This window comes from Desmodus rotundus, chromosome 1 (assembly GCF_022682495.2).
Source record: "Desmodus rotundus isolate HL8 chromosome 1, HLdesRot8A.1, whole genome shotgun sequence".
NCBI lineage: Eukaryota > Metazoa > Chordata > Mammalia > Chiroptera > Phyllostomidae > Desmodus > Desmodus rotundus.
The window spans coordinates 72,199,549-72,206,792 of NC_071387.1; positions in this window are offsets into that span (position 1 = coordinate 72,199,549).

Here is a 7,244-nt window from a genome sequence, read left to right on the forward strand (position 1 = left end):
CTTCAAACTTCCTAGCAATCAACCCAAAGAAATAAAAGCAACCAACTCAAAAATTACAATTCACAATGTTCCTAAGTTTGGGCAAAAGGTTAAAAACTCTCCCCTTCTGGGTGAGGTTCTGATTGCTGGTTCACTTCTTAGCTGTTTCCTTGCACAGAGACGGCCCTGGCTGGTGTGACTCTGTGGATTGAGCACAGGCCTGTGAACTGAAAGGTTGCCGGTGAGTGCACCCGCCTGGGTTGCTAGCCAGGCCCCCAGTAGGGGGTGTGTGAGAGGCAACCAATCAATGTTTCTCTCCCTCCCTCCCTTCCCCTCTAAAAAACATACATAAAATCTTTAATGAAAGGAATAACTTTGTATATGTAGGCATCATTAGTGATAATTTGGCCTCTGAAAGACAGATTCATCTAACCTGGAAGAACCATAAATCCCTGATGTGATGCCAATCTTTGGGCTTCCCTGGTCAACTCCAGTCTGACCCCTATAGGGACTCTCCGAAGCTATGCCTCTGCAGATGTCACAAGAGTTCCTGGCTCCTGGCCTGAGGTTTGTAAACCAAGGCAGCTGTCCAATGTAGATTTTTTTCCTTGTAAATGCATTGAGCATGAGCAGCTGTGTAGGCTGTTCTGTAGACTGCTACAGGGACTCCAGCTGTGGTTTCGTCCTACAGTTCTGATTAGACTGATGTCAAGTGTATCCTATGAGAGTGGTGAGTCTGAATGTCTAGTTAAATCTAAGACAATCCCCGGTGGGTTGCAGTAAGAAAAAGAAGAATCACATCTATCCCTGAAATTGAGATAAAATGTTTTCTCTAAGTTAAAAAAAAAAAAGGTGTCATGTTACTTTATTGATAACTACGTGTTGTAAAACATTTAAAGAGAGGGCAAAAATAGCTTACAGGGACAGGAGCAGCAAGATTAAGAAGCTTCTTGGGGAAAATGCTTGTGGGGAATCTCTAGGAACAGGTTATTGACTTCTGAGATATCCAGTCTATCCCACTTCTGAATCCTTGAGGACATCACACAGGCCTAAGCAGCTGGAAGCCAGCGTATGGCTATAGTGCTCTGGGGAAGCTATGTGACAGCACAAATATCATCTGCTCATGGGTGGCTTTCTTGAAACAGCCTTAGATAGACTGTGCTCATGTTTTACCCAGTTTCGTATAAAAGATCAGCATATGTGAGTCCAATTTCTTTCAAGAGAAAGCAGGACTGAGACTTGTGGGTGACTGAACTGAAAATAACAGTGTGTGGTATCCTTTGGCACATAAATACAATATTTTGCCATGCATGATGCATACTTTTTTGCCCAAACTTTTTAGGGAAAAATAAGGATGTGCATTATATATGGGAATTAGTATTAAAACATGAGTATGCATAATACATAGCAAAATAGTAATTAATGCCTCATAGTCATGACAGTAATTTCTACTCTTGTTATATAGTTCTCTTGACCTCACTACCCTGGAGGAGAGAACATTTGACCTGGGACTTCAAAGAAGGACAAGGTTTCAATAGTTTAATTTGCCAGAGAACAGGAATATTCAGGACAAGTTTGTGTGCCTAGTGTATAGAGTGGGAAGAGTAATGGGAAATAAGGCTAGAGCGAAAGCTGAGTAAAAGAATTTATGTAAGCAATGGATAGCTATCAAAAGTTTTTCGGCAAAGGAGCAACATCATCAGAACCTCACTGTATTACCTACTCTTAAAATGATGTGAATGAATGGAGAAAAGAGGGGAAAGAAATTAATACAGCCTGTTTTTCAGGAGCTGTAGAGCCATTTCATAGGGCTTATATGGAACATGTGTATATTTAAAATACTTTGTTAAGATTACCAATCAAGTTTCCCTAATCCTTTCCTTGAATCCAACTGAGACACATGAGATTTAGGATCAAATTGCCGGAATCAGAAACCTGTCTTCACCACTCACAAGCTCTGTAATCTCAAGCAAGTTATGTAAGCAACCTGAGCCTTGGTGAAAACCTCCAGATGCCAGAGGCAATGAGAATACCTATTGTATCAGGTTATGAGTTAAAACTTACAAAGACCTAATAAGATGTCTTCTATTTAGTAAGTATTTGATAAATACAGGGTGGAGTAAAAGTAGGTTTATAGTTGTGAGTACTCAAAACATGAGTTTATTTCTTGTATTATTATCTATTAATTGTTGTATTATTTTCCATATGAACAACTGTAAACCTATTTTTGCCACAGCCTGTAGTAGCTATTATTTAATAGATTTATACCAAATAAGCTCAGTTTTAATCATTTTGGCCCAGTTTATAGCTTATTTCCATCTCTGCATCTTTGGAGCATATTAACTGCCTCTCCCATATCTGAGTCTCGTGTGACATGTCTCTATAAATCCCTCCCAATTTAGCTCCAACTTATTAACAAGAACAATTTGGATACAATTTTTCCACCAGATGTAAGTTCCATTTCTCGGCACTATATTTCTCTATCTTACCCACACAAATAGCACAAAATTCTGTGTCAATGCTTTGCAAGTTAAAAATACAGAAGATTCATGGATTATTTAGACATCAGAAAATAAAATCATTTATATGGTGTGACTTGTTCCCATGACCCCTCATTGATGTCTGGCAATCAGTGCTTTCTCTAAGTCTTTCCAAATTTCCTAATACTCTGTTTAAGAATTTTTTGATAGAAATCAGTTAAAATTCACCACTCTCTACTTCTGTTGTCCATATTCCTCAGAACAGAGCTGCATTTATATTCTATACAACACTCTTAGTGTTGTATAGTCCTCTGAAATTTTTCCTCAGAAATATCTAGTTATTGTTTCTATACTAAATACAGAAACAACTGTGGGAAACTGGAAGGGATTAATTTAACTCATCATTTAAAATAGATGTGCTAGGAGGGTTAATTCCAGCGTGCCAGGTACTGGCCTACGTCCCTTTCCTGAAATTCGTGCATAGTACTGACTGACATCTATCTGGTCAAGGCATGGAATGTAGTTTTTAATAGTGTTGTTTTGGAGCAAGTTTAGGGGTGTTGCATATGAGCCTGTCAGCATTCTTTATTAATTAGAGCAAGATAGCTCATTTGCACCAGTTTCCAAGGACCCTGACACTGAGTCTCAGCATATAGCCCACTTGGGACGCCATGTTGGGCACACTGGTTCAGAGGTGGGTTTTCCGTGCACAGGTAACTTGTTCCTGATCTCAAGGAACAGGCTCATCTGATGTGGCCATGCAGACAGAAAACAGGAGCCTACTTCTTCGCTGCTATTTGGACACAATATGCTATTGCTATTGTGTGCCCTTTTCCGGCAATAAACTGTAGATTCAGAAGTATTATTAGTGTGGGTCTTAAAAGTCTAACATTTTCACAATAGGCAAAATAAATTGCCCCTTGATGTTTTAGTTACAGATTTTCATATGTTTAATATAGTCTTGAAGTAATTCCATTTCCATGACTTCTGGACTAATCAGTTATGATATATGCCTATAGGAATCAAGCCTAATACAAGGAAGAACATTAGGTCAAATGAGATTGATTCAGCCCTCAACTTTTGCAGCCTATTGCAATGGTGAATTTGGAAAAAGGGGTCTTCCTTGCATGTAAATTGTCAAATTAAGAGTGATCAGAATAGGTGGTCTAAGAGCAAATCCTTACAGGGGAGTGGTCTATGGCCTTAACAGAGGACTGACAACAGATAAGGACACAATTCTCCAACCTAAGATTGTGGCCTGCACAGCATTAGGTGCAGGCTCTGGAGCCATTATCGGTATTTTTTATACGGCTCTAGACAGGACTGTACAATTTGGAGAGTTTGTGATACAACTAAGAAGAAGGGCTTATCTATTTTGTTCAACCTCAAAATAAATTTAGTTAGAATTTCAGTTTTAGTATTAGGAATTATGAACATTATTTTATCTTAATTACTTCTTTTACTTATTTACTATGTTTTCCCCACTATAGTGGGAGCTCTTTGACAACAGGAAACATTTATATCAGCCTCACCAAAGTATCCCTACTGCCTAGGATAAGGCTTAACACATCATAGATAAGTTTTTAAAAACAATAAAGAACATTTACAATGTTAAATAGCGGCATTGTTAAACTATTCTGCATATATTAATTCATGAAACACAGGCCACGCCTGTTGAAGTAATATAAATCTCAAATCTCATTTCACACCTGAGGAAAGCCAGGCACAGAGGGGTTAAATAAATTGCTCAAGGCCACAGAGCTCGTAAAGAGAAAGGTCATTTGAGCTTAAGTAGTCTGGCTCCAGAATCCAGGCTCTTGAACAACTCCCAACAAGAGAATGGCTAAAATATCCAGATCGCCTTAGAAAATCAGCTGTTATTCATTGCTAAAACATTTAGTGTTTTCATGAAGATTTTATTTTCATCTTTAGTCTATTTTTCTCAAATTATTAGAAATTCAAATATCAAGGCCTAAATTTTAACAAGGCCAACAAACTCAGTCCCCCCCAAAAACCAGATCAAAAATCCTTCAAAACTTCAGATGTTTTGTAGTAACTCCAATGTCACCCTGAGAGAAATTTATTTGTGTCACACAAACAGAAGCAGGTGGCCCAATGCAGGTGTTGTCACGTTTGTGGAGCTTTAATGAGGATGTGTGCATTTGCTGAAAAAGAGAACAACAAAAATGAAGTGTTTCTTTCCCTCCACCTCCACTTTATCTAAGGAAAAAATAGATATGCATTACAGTACTACACATGTTGGAAATACAAATAAATTATTTCTTCTAAGTTAAAAAAGAACATTTCCCATAATTGTGAGAGCCCTTACTGGCAGAGGAAAAGCAGGGACTGGCGATGGGGATCTTTAGATCTAAAGTGCTCTCCAGAGAGAGGGCCAGAAGCCAGAAATGACTTGGATTTGTTTCTCACTCTGTTGAACAGTATGTCTTGTACAGAGAGATGGTTTGTCTCTGTAATTTATTTTTCCAGTTCAATTCAATTTTAAATTTAAAATATAACTACTAAAAAAATTACCAGTCATCCTTAACTACTCCACAGTAGGTCATCCCAGACTTATAATTGATTTTCTGCTTCTCAAATTCTTGCACCAAAAGGCAAATTTATATGGGGTTGAAGAAAAGACTAAGCACACCCACATCACAAATAATAATCTTTAGGAACAAAGTAAAGAGGGTTCCACCCACTGTTTGGTGACTTTTCTTTTTAGAAATTTTTTTCTGTGCTAGAAGGAAACCATTTGTCATCAATATATTGGGAAAGAAAAGGAGAGGAGACTCCAAATAAATATGATTCTGTGAGTTCATGTTTTGAGCTCTTTGTACTGCTCCAAAATAAAAAATTAAAGATAAAATACTTAAAATTAAAAACATACTTAGACCCCCAAAATAAGATGTATAGTACATTGCACAAGAAATAGAACAGAAACTCATAATGTTGAGCAGGGCTAGTGAAATTGATGTTTAGTTTCCATCTTTGTTCAAAATTCATAATGTATCCTTATTTTTTATTTTTTATATTGTTATAAAATAAAAATGACATATTCAGAGCATGTAATACTATATGGCAATTAGTGAATAAACTAGAAGTATGTGTACTGATTATGAAAACAGCAAGTTGAAGTACATTACTATTTATGGAAATACTTAAAAGAATATTATCCACTTTTAGTGGTCACATATGTATTAATTAAAAAGTAAAATATATAGATCGGATATTCACAAAATTCATGACAGCAGTTGGATAGAAGGAAGCAAGGAAGGGAAAGGGAAAGGTAATTGATTCATAAGGGGAATTTAATCTACCTGTGGTTACTTATTTTTTAAAAAAATGATCTGAAACCAATATTGCCTATAATATACTCATTTTGAGTAGTGAATGTATGGTGTTTGTTGATGTGTTCTTTACATAGTTATGTGTTATTTTCTCAATATGAAGCAAAGATTTCCAAAAGCAACTTGCCTATCCAGGTCCTTGATTGTTGCAGAAGACCTGTGTTTAGGAGAAAATCAGGAGGAACATGGTCTATCATTTTGTGATTAAGCAATTTAGATCAGTCTTTTCTGTTTCAGAACTTTCTGAACTAAAGTCTCCTAGTGGTAAGTGTAGTAAACATACTGTTAATAGATCAGCCTCTTAGGGGGCACATGCTCCCATTAAGAGCACTTCCCTCTGCTCTCATCAGACCAAGGTGCCAACAGTAATAACAACATTCCAGTTTGTCAAGCATTTGCCACATCAACTTTTGTTGGGTGTTTAATGTGCCAGGAAGTGTTAGTTGCTTTCACATCTATTATGTCATATAGCCCTCTCAGAGCCCCACAGCATAATGCAGTAAAAGAATACAAGCTTTAAGTAGGCAAACCTGAATCTGAACTTTTTTCCATCCCTTACATTCCTTATGACCCGGGAGCTACAAACTATCTTTGAGCCAGTTTTCGCAAATGTAAAATGGAGAGAATTGGCATACATTACAGATAATAGTAAGGGTCAAATGACATCTATAAAGAGCCTAACATGGTACCTAAGTAGGACCTCCATAAATGTTACCTTTGTCCTTTTATGAGGGATCAATGTTCTCAAGGGATTCAGTGGTGTGACTTTGGTCACACAAAAATGATAGGATCGAGGAGGCATGGCAGTTAAGAGCATGGACTCTAGGGCCAGTGTTTGAATCCTGGCTCTGCCACTTACCAGCTGTGAAACTTCAGCCATTTATTTAATCTCTCTGTGCCTCAGGTTTCTCATGTAAAATGAGAACAAGAAGGCTAACAATTTCATAGGGTTGTTATGAAGATTATATAAAAAAGCATATCTAACAGAACCTGGCACATAGTAAGCACCATGCAATTTAATGAATAATCAGTAACAAATAGGTCACTAACTCAATATATGGAAATTCACACTCAATGGGAGGAAGTGTACAGCTAGCTGCTCCTCACACGGCACTCCAGCTGCCCCACCAGCAGGGGATGGTATGTGGACATTTCGGTTTTGCATCTGTTATTGTTAAGTTTTAGGGGGAGACTGGTACATAAAAGAAGGAGAAATAAAAATAAAGATTGTCATCAACATTATTAATTCTTAACTTCCCACGGGTGATGCTCTTTTCAGTTATTTTATTTTTTTCCAAACCTTTCAACTAAACCAATCAGCAAGTTCATATGTGATAAATTTTAAGATTTAACTGCAATAATAGGCTCACATGTTTTCACTGAAATATGGACAAATCTCTGTTCGTCCATGACATGTCCTTTTCCATTTTAC